At 30.0% G+C, this 21,023-nt stretch overlaps 1 long non-coding RNA gene across 1 annotated transcript in view; it reads right to left on the minus strand.

The window, feature by feature from the left end:
• LOC141152804 (uncharacterized) overlaps positions 1-20,777 on the minus strand; it is a 120,076-nt gene extending 99,299 nt beyond the window's left edge. Inside the window, exon 1 of the long non-coding RNA XR_012247148.1 lies at positions 20,410-20,777. This is a non-coding gene — a long non-coding RNA (uncharacterized lncRNA). The remainder of the gene's footprint in view (positions 1-20,409) is intronic.
• Between the last annotated feature and the right edge of the window lie 246 nt (positions 20,778-21,023).

The raw sequence follows: 21,023 nt of genomic DNA on the forward strand, positions 1-21,023 counted from the left end.
ATGTCCAAGAATATTACTACTATAATACTGCACCTATGTACAAGAATAGAACTACTATAATACTGCTGCTATGTACAAGAATATAACTACTATAATACTGCTCCTATGTACAAGAATATATCTACTATAATACTGCCTCTATGTACAAGAATATATCTACTACAATACTGCTCCTATGTACAAGAATATAACTACTATAATACTGCTCCCTATGTACAAGAATATAACTACTATAATACTGCCCCTATGTCCAAGAATATTACTACTATAATACTGCACCTATGTACAAGAATAGAACTAATATAATACTGCTCCCTATGTGCAAGAATATAACTACTATAATACTGCTCCCTATGTACAAGAATATAACTACTATAATACTGCCCCCTATGTACAGGAATATAACTACTATAATAATGCCCCTATGTACAAGAATATAACTACTATAATACTGCTCCTATGTACAAGAATATAACTACTATAATACTGCCCCCTATGTACAAGAATATAACTACTATATTACTGCCCCTATGTACAAGAATATAACTACTATAATACTGCCTCCTATGTACAAGAATATAACTACTATAATACTGACCCCTATGTACAAGAATATAACTACTATAATACTGCTCCTATGTGTAAGAATATAACTACTATAATACTGCCCCCTATGTACAAGAATATAACTACTATAATACTGCCTCCTATGTACAAGAATATAACTACTATAATACTGCCCCCTATGTACAAGAATATAACTACTATAATACTGCGTCCTATGTACAAGAATATAACTACTATAATACTGCCTCCTATGTACAAGAATATAACTACTATAATACTGCCTCCTATGTACAAGAATATAACTACTATAATACTGCTCCCTATGTACAAGAATATAACTACTATAATACTGACCCCATGTACAAGAATATAACTACTATAATACTGCCCCTATGTACAAGAATATAACTACTATAATACTGCCTCCTATGTACAAGAATATAACTCCTATAATACTGCTCCTATGTACAAAAATATAACTACTATAATACTGCCTCCTATGTACAAGAATATAACTACTATAATACTCCTCCTATGTACAAGAATATAACTACTATAATACTGCCCCCTATGTATCAGAATATAACTACTATAATACTGCCCCCTATGTACAAGAATATAACTACTATAATACTGCTCCTATGTACAAGAATATAACTACTATAATACTATTCCTATGTACAAGGATATAACTACTATAATAGTGCTCCCTATGTACAAGAATATAACTACTATAATACTGCTCCTATGTACAAGAATATAACTACTATAATACTGCCCTTATGTACAAGAATATAACTACTATAATACTGCTCCTATATACAAGAATATAACTACTATAATACTGCTCCTATGTACAAGAATATAACTACTATAATACTGCCCCTATGTACAAGAATATAACTACTATAATACTGCTCCTATGTACAAGAATATAACTACTATAATACTGCTCCTATGTACAAGAATATAACTACTATAATACTGCCCTTATGTACACGAATATAACTACTATAATACTGCTGCTATGTACAAGAATATAACTACTATAATACTGCTCCTATGTACAAGAATATAACTACTATAATACTGCTCCTATGTACAAGAATATAACTACTATAATACTGCTCCCTATGTACAAGAATATAACTACTATAATACTGACCCCATGTATAAGAATATAACTACTATAATACTGCCCCTATGTACAAGAATATAACTACTATAATACTGCCTCCTATGTACAAGAATATAACTCCTATAATACTGCTCCTATGTACAAAAATATAACTACTATAATACTGCCTCCTATGTACAAGAATATAACTACTATAATACTCCTCCTATGTACAAGAATATAACTACTATAATACTGCCCCCTATGTATCAGAATATAACTACTATAATACTGCCCCCTATGTACAAGAATATAACTACTATAATACTGCTCCTATGTACAAGAATATAACTACTATAATACTATTCCTATGTACAAGGATATAACTACTATAATAGTGCTCCCTATGTACAAGAATATAACTACTATAATACTGCTCCTATGTACAAGAATATAACTACTATAATACTGCCCTTATGTACAAGAATATAACTACTATAATACTGCTCCTATATACAAGAATATAACTACTATAATACTGCTCCTATGTACAAGAATATAACTACTATAATACTGCCCCTATGTACAAGAATATAACTACTATAATACTGCTCCTATGTACAAGAATATAACTACTATAATACTGCTCCTATGTACAAGAATATAACTACTATAATACTGCCCTTATGTACACGAATATAACTACTATAATACTGCTGCTATGTACAAGAATATAACTACTATAATACTGCTCCTATGTACAAGAATATAACTACTATAATACTGCTCCTATGTACAAGAATATAACTACTATAATACTGCTCTTATGTACAAGAATATAATTACTATAATACTGCTCCTATGTACAAGAATATAACTACTATAATACTGCTCCTATGTACAAGAATATAACTACTATAATACTGCTCCTATGTACAAGAATATAACTACTATAATACTGCCCTTATGTACAAGAATGTAACTACTATAATACTGCTCCTATGTACAAGAATATAACTACTATAATACTGCTCCTATGTACAAGAATATAACTACTATAATACTGCTCCTATGTACAAGAATATAATTACTATAATACTGCTCCTATGTACAAGAATATAATTACTATAATACTGCCCTTATGAACAAGAATATAACTACTATAATACTGCTCCTATGTACAAGAATATAACTACTATTATACTGCTCTTATGTACAAGAATACAACTACTATAATACTGCTCCTATGTACAAGAATATAATTACAATAATACTGCTCCTATGTACAAGAATATAACTACTATAATACTGCTCTTATGTACAAGAATATAACTACTATAATACTGCTCCTATGTACAAGAATATAACTACTATAATACTGCTCCTATGTACAAGAATATAACTACTATAATACTGCTCCTACGTACAAGAATATAACTACTATAATACTGCCCCCTATGTACAAGAATATAACTACTATAATACTGCTCCTATGTACAAGAATATAACTACTATAATACTATTCCTATGTACAAGGATATAACTACTATAATAGTGCTCCCTATGTACAAGAATATAACTACTATAATACTGCTCCTATGTACAAGAATATAACTACTATAATACTGCTCCTATGTACAAGAATATAACTACTATAATACTGCCCTTATGTACAAGAATATAACAACTATAATACTGCTCCTATGTACAAGAATATAACTACTATAATACTGCTCCTATGTACAAGAATATAACTACTATAATACTGCTGCTATGTACAAGAATATAATTACTATAATACTGCTCCTATGTACAAGAATATATCTACTATAATACTGCTCCTATGTACAAGAATATAACTACTATAATACTATTCCTATGTACAAGGATATAACTACTATAATAGTGCTCCCTATGTACAAGAATATAACTACTATAATACTGCTCCTATGTACAAGAATATAACTACTATAATACTGCTCCTATGTACAAGAATATAACTACTATAATACTGCCCTTATGTACAAGAATATAACAACTATAATACTGCTCCTATGTACAAGAATATAACTACTATAATACTGCTCCTATGTACAAGAATATAACTACTATAATACTGCCCCTATGTACAAGAATATAACTACTATAATACTGCTCCTATGTACAAGAATATAACTACTATAATACTGCTCCTATGTACAAGAATATAACTACTATAATACTGCCCCTATGTACAAGAATATAACTACTATAATACTGCTCCTATGTACAAGAATATAACTACTATAATACTGCCCTTATGTACAAGAATATAACTACTATAATACTGCTCCTATGTACAAGAATATAACTACTATAATACTGCTCCTATGTACAAGAATATAACTACTATAATACTGCCCTTATGTACAAGAATATAACTACTATAATACTGCTCCTATGTACAAGAATATAACTACTATAATACTGCTCCTATGTACAAGAATATAACTACTATAATACTGCCCCTATGTACAAGAATATAACTACTATAATACTGCTCCTATGTACAAGAATATAACTACTATAATACTGCCCTTATGTACAAGAATATAACTACTATAATACTGCTCCTATGTACAAGAATATAACTACTAAAATACTGCTCCTATGTACGAGAATATAACTACTATAATACTGCTCCTATGTACAAGAATATAACAACTATAATACTGCTCCTATGTACAAGAATATAACTACTATAATACTGCTCCTATGTACAAGAATATAACTACTATAATACTGCCCTTATGTACAAGAATATAACTACTATAATACTGCTCCTATGTACAAGAATATAATTACTATAATACTGCTCCTATGTACAAGAATATAACTACTATAATACTGCTCCTATGTACAAGAATATAACTACTGTAATGCTGACCCCTATGTACAAGAATATAACTACTATAATACTGCCCCCTATGTACAAGAATATAACTATTATAATACTGCCTCCTATGTACATGAATATAACTGCTGTAATACTGCGCCTATGTACAAGAATATAACTACTATAATACTGCCGCCTATGTACAAGAATATAACTACTATAATACTGCCCCCTATGTACAAGAATATAACTACTATAATACTGCGTCCTATGTACAAGAATATAACTACTATAATACTGCCTCCTATGTACAAGAATATAACTACTATAATACTGCCTCCTATGTAGAAGAATATAACTACTATAATACTGCTCCCTATGTACAAGAATATAACTACTATAATACTGACCCCATGTACAAGAATAAAACTACTATAATACTGCCCCTATGTACAAGAATATAACTACTATAATACTGCCTCCTATGTACAAGAATATAACTCCTATAATACTGCTCCTATGTACAAAAATATAACTACTATAATACTGCCTCCTATGTACAAGAATATAACTACTATAATACTCCTCCTATGTACAAGAATATAACTACTATAATACTGCCCCCTATGTACCAGAATATAACTACTATAATACTGCCCCCTATGTACAAGAATATAACTACTATAATACTGCTCCTATGTACAAGAATATAACTACTATAATACTATTCCTATGTACAAGGATATAACTACTATAATAGTGCTCCCTATGTACAAGAATATAACTACTATAATACTGCTCCTATGTACAAGAATATAACTACTATAATACTGCCCTTATGTACAAGAATATAACTACTATAATACTGCTCCTATATACAAGAATATAACTACTATAATACTGCTCCTATGTACAAGAATATAACTACTATAATACTGCCCCTATGTACAAGAATATAACTACTATAATACTGCTCCTATGTACAAGAATATAACTACTATAATACTGCTCCTATGTACAAGAATATAACTACTATAATACTGCCCTTATGTACAAGAATATAACTACTATAATACTGCTCCTATGTACAAGAATATAACTACTATAATACTGCTCCTATGTACAAGAATATAACTACTATAATACTGCTCCTATGTACAAGAATATAACTACTATAATACTGCTCTTATGAACAAGAATATAATTACTATAATACTGCTCCTATGTACAAGAATATAACTACTATAATACTGCTCCTATGTACAAGAATATAACTACTATAATACTGCTACTATGTACAAGAATATAACTACTATAATACTGCCCTTATGTACAAGAATATAACTACTATAATACTGCTCCTATGTACAAGAATATAACTACTATAATACTGCTCCTATGTACAAGAATATAACTACTATAATACTGCTCCTATGTACAAGAATATAACTACTATTATACTGCTCTTATGTACAAGAATACAACTACTATAATACTGCTCCTATGTACAAGAATATAATTACAATAATACTGCTCCTATGTACAAGAATATAACTACTATAATACTGCTCTTATGTACAAGAATATAACTACTATAATACTGCTCCTATGTACAAGAATATAACTACTATAATACTGCTCCTATGTACAAGAATATAACTACTATAATACTGCTCCTATGTACAAGAATATGACTACTATAATACTGCTCCTATGTACAAGAATATAACTACTATAATACTGCCCCCTATGTACAAGAATTTAACTACTATAATACTATTCCTATGTACAAGGATATAACTACTATAACAGTGCTCCCTATGTACAAGAATATAACTACTATAATACTGCTCCTATGTACAAGAATATAACTACTATAATACTGCTCCTATGTACAAGAATATAACTACTATAATACTGCCCTTATGTACAAGAATATAACAACTATAATACTGCTCCTATGTACAAGAATATAACTACTATAATACTGCTCCTATGTACAAGAATATAACTACTATAATACTGCTCCTATGTACAAGAATATAATTACTATAATACTGCTCCTATGTACAAGAATATATCTACTATAATACTGCCTCTATGTACAAGAATATAACTACTATAATACTGCTCTTATGTACAAGAATATAACTACTGTAATGCTGACCCCTATGTACAAGAATATAACTACTATAATACTGCCCCCTATGTACAAGAATATAACTATTATAATACTGCCTCCTATGTACATGAATATAACTGCTGTAATACTGCGCCTATGTACAAGAATATAACTACTATAATACTGCCACCTATGTATCAGAATATAACTACTATAATACTGCCCCCTATGTACAAGAATATAACTACTATAATACTGCTCCTATGTACAAGAATATAACTACTATAATACTATTCCTATGTACAAGGATATAACTACTATAATAGTGCTCCCTATGTACAAGAATATAACTACTATAATACTGCTCCTATGTACAAGAATATAACTACTATAATACTGCCCTTATGTACAAGAATATAACTACTATAATACTGCTCCTATATACAAGAATATAACTACTATAATACTGCTCCTATGTACAAGAATATAACTACTATAATACTGCCCCTATGTACAAGAATATAACTACTATAATACTGCTCCTATGTACAAGAATATAACTACTATAATACTGCTCCTATGTACAAGAATATAACTACTATAATACTGCCCTTATGTACAAGAATATAACTACTATAATACTGCTGCTATGTACAAGAATATAACTACTATAATACTGCTCCTATGTACAAGAATATAACTACTATAATACTGCTCCTATGTACAAGAATATAACTACTATAATACTGCTCTTATGTACAAGAATATAATTACTATAATACTGCTCCTATGTACAAGAATATAACTACTATAATACTGCTCCTATGTACAAGAATATAACTACTATAATACTGCTCCTATGTACAAGAATATAACTACTATAATACTGCCCTTATGTACAAGAATGTAACTACTATAATACTGCTCCTATGTACAAGAATATAACTACTATAATACTGCTCCTATGTACAAGAATATAACTACTATAATACTGCTCCTATGTACAAGAATATAATTACTATAATACTGCTCCTATGTACAAGAATATAATTACTATAATACTGCCCTTATGAACAAGAATATAACTACTATAATACTGCTCCTATGTACAAGAATATAACTACTATTATACTGCTCTTATGTACAAGAATACAACTACTATAATACTGCTCCTATGTACAAGAATATAATTACAATAATACTGCTCCTATGTACAAGAATATAACTACTATAATACTGCTCTTATGTACAAGAATATAACTACTATAATACTGCTCCTATGTACAAGAATATAACTACTATAATACTGCTCCTATGTACAAGAATATAACTACTATAATACTGCTCCTATGTACAAGAATATGACTACTATAATACTGCTCCTATGTACAAGAATATTACTACTATAATACTGCCCCCTATGTACAAGAATATAACTACTATAATACTGCTCCTATGTACAAGAATATAACTACTATAATACTATTCCTATGTACAAGGATATAACTACTATAATAGTGCTCCCTATGTACAAGAATATAACTACTATAATACTGCTCCTATGTACAAGAATATAACTACTATAATACTGCTCCTATGTACAAGAATATAACTACTATAATACTGCCCTTATGTACAAGAATATAACAACTATAATACTGCTCCTATGTACAAGAATATAACTACTATAATACTGCTCCTATGTACAAGAATATAACTACTATAATACTGCTCCTATGTACAAGAATATAATTACTATAATACTGCTCCTATGTACAAGAATATATCTACTATAATACTGCTCCTATGTACAAGAATATAACTACTATAATACTATTCCTATGTACAAGGATATAACTACTATAATAGTGCTCCCTATGTACAAGAATATAACTACTATAATACTGCTCCTATGTACAAGAATATAACTACTATAATACTGCTCCTATGTACAAGAATATAACTACTATAATACTGCCCTTATGTACAAGAATATAACAACTATAATACTGCTCCTATGTACAAGAATATAACTACTATAATACTGCTCCTATGTACAAGAATATAACTACTATAATACTGCTCCTATGTACAAGAATATAATTACTATAATACTGCTCCTATGTACAAGAATATAACTACTATAATACTGCTCCTATGTACAAGAATATAACTACTGTAATGCTGACCCCTATGTACAAGAATATAACTACTATAATACTGCCCCCTATGTACAAGAATATAACTATTATAATACTGCCTCCTATGTACATGAATATAACTGCTGTAATACTGCGCCTATGTACAAGAATATAACTACTATAATACTGCCTCCTATGTACAAGAATATAACTACTATAATACTGCCCCCTATGTACAAGAATATAACTACTATAATACTGCGTCCTATGTACAAGAATATAACTACTATAATACTGCCCCCTATGTACAAGAATATAACTACTATAATACTGCCCCTATGTACAAGAATATAACTACTATAATACTGCCTCCTATGTAGAAGAATATAACTACTATAATACTGCTCCCTATGTACAAGAATATAACTACTATAATACTGACCCCATGTACAAGAATATAATTACTATAATACTGCCCTTATGAACAAGCATATAACTACTATAATACTGCCCCTATGTACAAGAATATAACTACTATAATACTGCCTCCTATGTAGAAGAATATAACTACTATAATACTGCGTCCTATGTACAAGAATATAACTACTATAATACTGCCTCCTATGTACAAGAATATAACTACTATAATACTGCCTCCTATGTAGAAGAATATAACTACTATAATACTGCTCCCTATGTACAAGAATATAACTACTATAATACTGACCCCATGTACAAGAATAAAACTACTATAATACTGCCCCTATGTACAAGAATATAACTACTATAATACTGCCTCCTATGTACAAGAATATAACTCCTATAATACTGCTCCTATGTACAAAAATATAACTACTATAATACTGCCTCCTATGTACAAGAATATAACTACTATAATACTCCTCCTATGTACAAGAATATAACTACTATAATACTGCCCCCTATGTACCAGAATATAACTACTATAATACTGCCCCCTATGTACAAGAATATAACTACTATAATACTGCTCCTATGTACAAGAATATAACTACTATAATACTATTCCTATGTACAAGGATATAACTACTATAATAGTGCTCCCTATGTACAAGAATATAACTACTATAATACTGCTCCTATGTACAAGAATATAACTACTATAATACTGCCCTTATGTACAAGAATATAACTACTATAATACTGCTCCTATATACAAGAATATAACTACTATAATACTGCTCCTATGTACAAGAATATAACTACTATAATACTGCCCCTATGTACAAGAATATAACTACTATAATACTGCTCCTATGTACAAGAATATAACTACTATAATACTGCTCCTATGTACAAGAATATAACTACTATAATACTGCCCTTATGTACAAGAATATAACTACTATAATACTGCTCCTATGTACAAGAATATAACTACTATAATACTGCTCCTATGTACAAGAATATAACTACTATAATACTGCTCCTATGTACAAGAATATAACTACTATAATACTGCTCTTATGTACAAGAATATAATTACTATAATACTGCTCCTATGTACAAGAATATAACTACTATAATACTGCTCCTATGTACAAGAATATAACTACTATAATACTGCTCCTATGTACAAGAATATAACTACTATAATACTGCCCCTATGTACAAGAATATAACTACCATAATACTGCTCCTATGTACAAGAATATAACTACTATAATACTGCTCCTATGTACAAGAATATAACTGCTATAATACTGCTCTTATGTACAAGAATATAATTACTATAATACTGCTCCTATGTACAAGAATATAACTACTATAATACTGCTCCTATGTACAAGAATATAACTACTATAATACTGCTCCTATGTACAAGAATATAACTACTATAATACTGCCCTTATGTACAAGAATATAACTACTATAATACTGCTCCTATGTACAAGAATATAACTACTATAATACTGCTCCTATGTACAAGAATATAACTACTATAATACTGCTCCTATGTACAAGAATATAACTACTATTATACTGCTCTTATGTACAAGAATACAACTACTATAATACTGCTCCTATGTACAAGAATATAATTACAATAATACTGCTCCTATGTACAAGAATATAACTACTATAATACTGCTCTTATGTACAAGAATATAACTACTATAATACTGCTCCTATGTACAAGAATATAACTACTATAATACTGCTCCTATGTACAAGAATATAACTACTATAATACTGCTCCTATGTACAAGAATATGACTACTATAATACTGCTCCTATGTACAAGAATATAACTACTATAATACTGCCCCCTATGTACAAGAATATAACTACTATAATACTGCTCCTATGTACAAGAATATAACTACTATAATACTATTCCTATGTACAAGGATATAACTACTATAACAGTGCTCCCTATGTACAAGAATATAACTACTATAATACTGCTCCTATGTACAAGAATATAACTACTATAATACTGCTCCTATGTACAAGAATATAACTACTATAATACTGCCCTTATGTACAAGAATATAACAACTATAATACTGCTCCTATGTACAAGAATATAACTACTATAATACTGCTCCTATGTACAAGAATATAACTACTATAATACTGCTCCTATGTACAAGAATATAATTACTATAATACTGCTCCTATGTACAAGAATATATCTACTATAATACTGCCTCTATGTACAAGAATATAACTACTATAATACTGCTCTTATGTACAAGAATATAACTACTGTAATGCTGACCCCTATGTACAAGAATATAACTACTATAATACTGCCCCCTATGTACAAGAATATAACTACTATAATACTGCCTCCTATGTAGAAGAATATAACTACTATAATACTGCTCCCTATGTACAAGAATATAACTACTATAATACTGACCCCATGTACAAGAATATAATTACTATAATACTGCCCTTATGAACAAGAATATAACTACTATAATACTGCCCCTATGTACAAGAATATAACTACTATAATACTGCCTCCTATGTAGAAGAATATAACTACTATAATACTGCGTCCTATGTACAAGAATATAACTACTATAATACTGCCTCCTATGTACAAGAATATAACTACTATAATACTGCCTCCTATGTAGAAGAATATAACTACTATAATACTGCTCCCTATGTACAAGAATATAACTACTATAATACTGACCCCATGTACAAGAATAAAACTACTATAATACTGCCCCTATGTAAAAGAATATAACTACTATAATACTGCCTCCTATGTACAAGAATATAACTCCTATAATACTGCTCCTATGTACAAAAATATAACTACTATAATACTGCCTCCTATGTACAAGAATATAACTACTATAATACTCCTCCTATGTACAAGAATATAACTACTATAATACTGCCCCCTATGTACCAGAATATAACTACTATAATACTGCCCCCTATGTACAAGAATATAACTACTATAATACTGCTCCTATGTACAAGAATATAACTACTATAATACTATTCCTATGTACAAGGATATAACTACTATAATAGTGCTCCCTATGTACAAGAATATAACTACTATAATACTGCTCCTATGTACAAGAATATAACTACTATAATACTGCCCTTATGTACAAGAATATAACTACTATAATACTGCTCCTATATACAAGAATATAACTACTATAATACTGCTCCTATGTACAAGAATATAACTACTATAATACTGCCCCTATGTACAAGAATATAACTACTATAATACTGCTCCTATGTACAAGAATATAACTACTATAATACTGCTCCTATGTACAAGAATATAACTACTATAATACTGCCCTTATGTACAAGAATATAACTACTATAATACTGCTCCTATGTACAAGAATATAACTACTATAATACTGCTCCTATGTACAAGAATATAACTACTATACTACTGCTCCTATGTACAAGAATATAACTACTATAATACTGCTCTTATGTACAAGAATATAATTACTATAATACTGCTCCTATGTACAAGAATATAACTACTATAATACTGCTCCTATGTACAAGAATATAACTACTATAATACTGCTCCTATGTACAAGAATATAACTACTATAATACTGCCCCTATGTACAAGAATATAACTACTATAATACTGCTCCTATGTACAAGAATATAACTACTATAATACTGCTCCTATGTACAAGAATATAACTACTATAATACTGCTCTTATGTACAAGAATATAATTACTATAATACTGCTCCTATGTACAAGAATATAACTACTATAATACTGCTCCTATGTACAAGAATATAACTACTATAATACTGCTCCTATGTACAAGAATATAACTACTATAATACTGCCCTTATGTACAAGAATATAACTACTATAATACTGCTCCTATGTACAAGAATATAACTACTATAATACTGCTCCTATGTACAAGAATATAACTACTATAATACTGCTCCTATGTACAAGAATATAACTACTATTATACTGCTCTTATGTACAAGAATACAACTACTATAATACTGCTCCTATGTACAAGAATATAATTACAATAATACTGCTCCTATGTACAAGAATATAACTACTATAATACTGCTCTTATGTACAAGAATATAACTACTATAATACTGCTCCTATGTACAAGAATATAACTGCTATAATACTGCTACTATGTACAAGAATATAACTACTATAATACTGCTCCTATGTACAAGAATATGACTACTATAATACTGCTCCTATGTACAAGAATATAACTACTATAATACTGCCCCCTATGTACAAGAATATAACTACTATAATACTGCTCCTATGTACAAGAATATAACTACTATAATACTATTCCTATGTACAAGGATATAACTACTATAACAGTGTTCCCTATGTACAAGAATATAACTACTATAATACTGCTCCTATGTACAAGAATATAACTACTATAATACTGCTTCTATGTACAAGAATATAACTACTATAATACTGCCCTTATGTACAAGAATATAACAACTATAATACTGCTCCTATGTACAAGAATATAACTACTATAATACTGCTCCTATGTACAAGAATATAACTACTATAATACTGCTCCTATGTACAAGAATATAATTACTATAATACTGCTCCTATGTACAAGAATATATCTACTATAATACTGCCTCTATGTACAAGAATATAACTACTATAATACTGCTCTTATGTACAAGAATATAACTACTGTAATGCTGACCCCTATGTACAAGAATATAACTACTATAATACTGCCCCCTATGTACAAGAATATAACTATTATAATACTGCCTCCTATGTACATGAATATAACTGCTGTAATACTGCGCCTATGTACAAGAATATAACTACTATAATACTGCCACCTATGTACAAGAATATAACTACTATAATACTGCCCCCTATGTACAAGAATTTAACTACTATAACACTGCCCCCTATGTACCAGAATATAACTACTATAATAATGCTCCTATGTACAAGAATATAACTACTATAATACTGCTCCTATATACAAGAATATAACAACTATAATACTGCTCCCTATGTACAAGAATATAACTACTATAATACTGCCCCTATGTCCAAGAATATTACTACTATAATATTGCCCCCTATGTACAAGAATATAGTTACTATAATACTGCCTCTATGTACAAGAATATATCTACTATAATACTGCTCCTATGTACAAGAATATAACTACTATAATACTGCTCCTATGTACAAGAATATAACTACTATAATACTGCTCCTATGTACAAGAATATAACTACTATAATACTGCCCCTATGTACAAGAATATATATCTACTATAATACTGCCTCCTATGTACAAGAAAATAACTCCTATAATACTGCCTCTATGTACAAGAATATAACTACTATAATACTGCCCCCTATATACAAGAATATAACTACTATAATACTGCTCCCTATGTACAGGAATTTAACTACTATAATACTGCTCCTATGTACAAGAATATAACTACTATAATACTGTCCCTATGTACAAGAATATAACTACTATAATAATGCCCCTATGTACAAGAATATAACTACTATAATACTGCCTCCTATGCACAAGAATATAACTCCTATAATACTGCTCCTATGTACAAAAATATAACTACTATAATACTGCCTCCTATGTACAAGAATATAACTACTATAATACTGCTCCTATGTACAAGAATATAACTACTATAATACTGCCCCCTATGTACCAGAATATAACTACTATAATACTGCCCCCTATGTACAAGAATATAACTACTATAATACTGCCCCTATGTACAAGAATATAACTACTATAATACTGCCTCCTATGTACAAGAATATAACTACTATAATACTGCTCCTATGTACAAAAATATAACTACTATAATACTGCCCCTTATGTACAAGAATATAACTACTATAATACTGCTCCTATGTACAAAAATATAACTACTATAATACTGCCTCCTATGTACAAGAATATAACTACTATAATACTGCTCCTATGTACAATCATATAACTACTATAATACTGCCCCCTATGTACAAGAATATAACTATTATAATACTGCCCCTATGTACAAGAATATAACTACTATAATACTGCCTCCTATGTACAAGAATATAACTCCTATAATACTGCTCCTATGTAGAAGAATATAACTACTATAATACTGCTCGCTATGTACAAGAATATAACTACTATAATACTGCCCCCATGTACAAGAATATATCTACTATAATACTGCCCCTATGTACAAGAATATAACTACTATAATACTGACCCCATGTACAAGAATATAACTACTATAATACTGCCCCTATGTACAAGAATATAACTACTATAATACTGCCTCCTATGTACAAGAATATAACTCCTATAATACTGCTCCTATGTACAAAAATATAACTACTATAATACTGCCTATTTTGTACAAGAATATAACTTCTATAATACTGCTCCTATGTACAAGAATATAACTACTATAATACTGCCCCCTATGTACCAGAATATAACTACTATAATACTGCCCCCTATGTACAAGAATATAACTACTATAATACTGCCCCTATGTACAAGAATATAACTACTATAATACTGATCCCTATGTACGAGAATATAACTACTATAATACTGCTCCTATGTACAAAAATATAACTACTATAATACTGCCCCTTATGTACAAGAATATAACTACTATAATACTGCTCCTATGTACAAAAATATAACTACTATAATGCTGCCTCTTATGTACAAGAATATAACTACTATAATACTGCTCCTATGTACAAGAATATAACTACTATAATACTGCCCCCTATGTACCAGAAAATAACTACTATAATACTGCCCCCTATGTACAAGAATATAACTACTATAATACTGCCCCTATGTACAAGAATATAACTACTATAATACTGATTCCTATGTACAAGAATATAACTACTATAATACTGCTCCTATGTATAAAAATATAACTACTATAATACTGCCCCTTATGTACAAGAATATAACTACTATAATACTGCCCCTATGTACAAGAATATAACTACTATAATACTGATCCCTATGTACAAGAATATAACTACTATAATACTGCTCCTATGTACAAAAATATAACTACTATAATACTGACTCCTATGTACAAGAATATAACTACTATAATACTGCTCCTATGTACAAGAATATAACTACTATAATACTGCCTCCTATGTACAAGAATATAACTACTATAATACTGCCCCCTATGTACAAGAATATAACTACTATAATACTGCCTCCTATGCACAAGAATATAACTACTATAATACTGCTCCCTATGTACAAGAATATAACTACTATAATACTGACCCCATGTACAAGAATATAACTACTATAATACTGCCCCTATGTACAAGAATATAACTAATATAATACTGCCTCCTATGTACAAGAATATAACTCCTATAATACTGCTCCTATGTACAAAAATATAACTACTATAATACTGCCTCCTATGTACAAGAATATAACTACTATAATACTGCTCCTATGTACAAGAATATAAGTACTATAATACTGCCCCCTATGTACCAGAATATAACTACTATAATACTGCCCCCTATGTACAAGAATATAACTACTATAATACTGCTCCTATATACAAGAATATAACTACTATAATACTGCCCCTATGTACAAGAATATAACTACTATAATACTGCTCCTATGTACAAGAATATAAGTACTATAATACTGCCCCCTATGTACCAGAATATAACTACTATAATACTGCCCCCTATGTACAAGAATATAACTACTATAATACCGCTCCTATATACAAGAATATAACTACTATAATACTGCCCCTATGTACAAGAATATAACTACTATAATACTGCCCCTATGTACAAGAATATAACTACTATAATACTGCCTCCTATGTACAAGAATATAACTACTATAATACTGCTCCTATGTACAAGAATATAACTACTATAATACTGTGCCCTATGTACAAGAATATAACTGCTATAATACTGCCCCTATGTACAAGAATATAACTACTATAATACTGGCCCCTATGTACAAGAATATAACTGCTATAAAACTGCCTCCTCTGTACAGGAATATAACTACTATAATACTGCTCCTATGTACAAGAATATAACTACTATAATACTGCCTCTATGTACAAGAATATAACTACTATAATATTGCCCCTATGTACAAGAATATAACTACTATAATACTGCATCCTATGTACAGGAATATAACTACTATAATACTGCCCTCTATGTACAAGAATATAACTACTATAATACTGCCCCCTATGTACAAGAATATAACTACTATAATACTGCTCCTATGTACAAAAATATAACTACTATAATGCTGCCTCCTATGTACAAGAATATAACTACTATAATACTGCTCCTATGTACAAGAATATAACTACTATAATACTGCCCCCTATGTACCAGAAAATAACTACTATAATACTGCCCCCTATGTACAAGAATATAACTACTATAATACTGCCCCTATGTACAAGAATATAACTACTATAATACTGATCCCTATGTACAAGAATATAACTACTATAATACTGCTCCTATGTATAAAAATATAACTACTATAATACTGCCCCTTATGTACAAGAATATAACTACTATAATACTGCCCCTATGTACAAGAATATAACTACTATAATACTGATCCCTATATACAAGAATATAACTACTATAATACTGCTCCTATGTACAAAAATATAACTACTATAATACTGCCTCCTATGTACAAGAATATAACTACTATAATACTGCTCCTATGTACAAGAATATAACTACTATAATACTGCCTCCTATGTACAAGAATATAACTACTATAATACTGCCCCCTATGTACAAGAATATAACTACTATAATACTGCCTCCTATGCACAAGAATATAACTACTATAATACTGCTCCCTATGTACAAGAATATAACTACTATAATACTGACCCCATGTACAAGAATATAACTACTATAATACTGCCCCTATGTACAAGAATATAACTAATATAATACTGCCTCCTATGTACAAGAATATAACTCCTATAATACTGCTCCTATGTACAAAAATATAACTACTATAATACTGCCTCCTATGTACAAGAATATAACTACTATAATACTGCTCCTATGTACAAGAATATAAGTACTATAATACTGCCCCCTATGTACCAGAATATAACTACTATAATACTGCCCCCTATGTACAAGAATATAACTACTATAATACTGCTCCTATATACAAGAATATAACTACTATAATACTGCCCCTATGTACAAGAATATAACTACTATAATACTGCTCCTATGTACAAGAATATAAGTATTATAATACTGCCCCCTATGTACCAGAATATAACTACTATAATACTGCCCCCTATGTACAAGAATATAACTACTATAATACTGCTCCTATATACAAGAATATAACTACTATAATACTGCCCCTATGTACAAGAATATAACTACTATAATACTGCCCCTATGTACAAGAATATAACTACTATAATACTGCCTCCTATGTACAAGAATATAACTACTATAATACTGCTCCTATGTACAAGAATATAACTACTATAATACTGTGCCCTATGTACAAGAATATAACTGCTATAATACTGCCCCTATGTACAAGAATATAACTACTATAATACTGGCCCCTATGTACAAGAATATAACTGCTATAATACTGCCTCCTATGTACAGGAATATAACTACTATAATACTGCTCCTATGTACAAGAATATAACTACTATAATACTGCCTCTATGTACAAGAATATAACTACTATAATATTGCCCCTATGTACAAGAATATAACTACTATAATACTGCATCCTATGTACAGGAATATAACTACTATAATACTGCCCTCTATGTACAAGAATATAACTACTATAATACTGCCCCCTATGTACAAGAATATAACTACTATAATACTGCTCCTATGTACAAGAATATAACTATTATAATACTGCCTCTATGTACAAGAATATAACTACTATAATACTGCTCTCTATGTACAAGAATATAACTACTATAATACTGCTCCTATGTACAAGAATATAACTACTATAATACTGTCCCCTATGTACAAGAATATAACTGCTATAATACTGCCCCTATGTACAAGAATATAACTACTATAATACTGGCCCCTATGTACAAGAATATAACTGCTATAATACTGCCTCCTATGTACAGGAATATAACTACTATAATACTGCTCCTATGTACAAGAATATAACTACTATAATACTGCCTCTATGTACAAGAATATAACTACTATAATATTGCCCCTATGTACAAGAATATAACTACTATAATACTGCCTCCTATGTACAGGAATATAACTACTATAATACTGCCCTCTATGTACAAGAATATAACTACTATAATACTGCCCCCTATGTACAAGAATATAACTACTATAATACTGCTCCTATGTACAAGAATATAACTACTATAATACTGCCTCTATGTACAAGAATATAACTACTATAATACTGCTCTCTATGTACAAGAATATAACTACTATAATACTGCTCCTATGTACAAGAATATAACTACTATAATACTGTCCCCTATGTACAAGAATATAACTGCTATAATACTGCCCCTATGTACAAGAATATAACTACTATAATACTGGCCCCTATGTACAAGAATATAACTGCTATAATACTGCTCCCTATGTACAAGAATATAACTACTATAATACTGCCCCTATGTACAAGAATATAACTACTATAATACTGGCCCCTATGTACAAGAATATAACTGCTATAATACTGCTCCTATGTACAGGAATATAACTATTATAATAATGCTCCTATGTACAAGAATATAACTACTATAATACTGCCTTTATGTACAAGAATATAACTACTATAATACTGGCCCCTATGTACAAGAATATAACTGCTATAATACTGCTCCTATGTACAGGAATATAACTATTATAATAATGCTCCTATGTACAAGAATATAACTACTATAATACTGCCTTTATGTACACGGTTATACAATATGAGGAGTCGGAACCTTTATTGTTTTTCTTGTCTCCAAATTTGTAAGAAGAGATGGGAAGAAGCCTTTTGAGCAGATGCGGGTTGAGCGTTGGTGAGACCTCTTGGTATTGGGATGTGTGGTCGTGCAGGAGGGGCCGCGGGGATGATTTGTGCTTCTGCTCTCGTCCATGTTCCCTGTTCTTGGTCCCTGTGATACAGACAGGAGGATTTTTAGTAAATCCATGTCTTCTAGATCTGGATGTCGGTGTTCGGCTCCGGCGTCTGTTCTGGGGATGACTCCTCTCTCCTCACAGAATCGTTTGATTGTTAATGTCACACTGCAATTACAGCAGATCATCACATCTCTTCGCGCTCCGCGTATGAACCGAGGACTGAAACAACTGAAAATAGCACAGAAACCAAAGAAAGTTGCCAAAGTTTTTGATCATAATTTCTTTGCTTCTCAAATTTGTTGTTTTCATCATTTTTTGAAAAGTAAAAACCACAATTGTAAAAAAAAAATGCCAAGAAACTGATTGTGAGCTTGTATCTAAACCCAGCAGATACCGCCTGTTAAATGGTTGCATCTAAGCACATCTGTATCTGAATATTTATTGCCGTAACTCTCATCCCCAATACACCAGAAAA

The sequence above is a fragment of the Phyllobates terribilis genome, unplaced genomic scaffold (genome assembly GCF_046119375.1).
Source record: "Phyllobates terribilis strain yellow unplaced genomic scaffold, ASM4611937v1 Scaffold_7__3_contigs__length_470593459, whole genome shotgun sequence".
Classification (NCBI taxonomy): Eukaryota; Metazoa; Chordata; class Amphibia; order Anura; family Dendrobatidae; genus Phyllobates; species Phyllobates terribilis.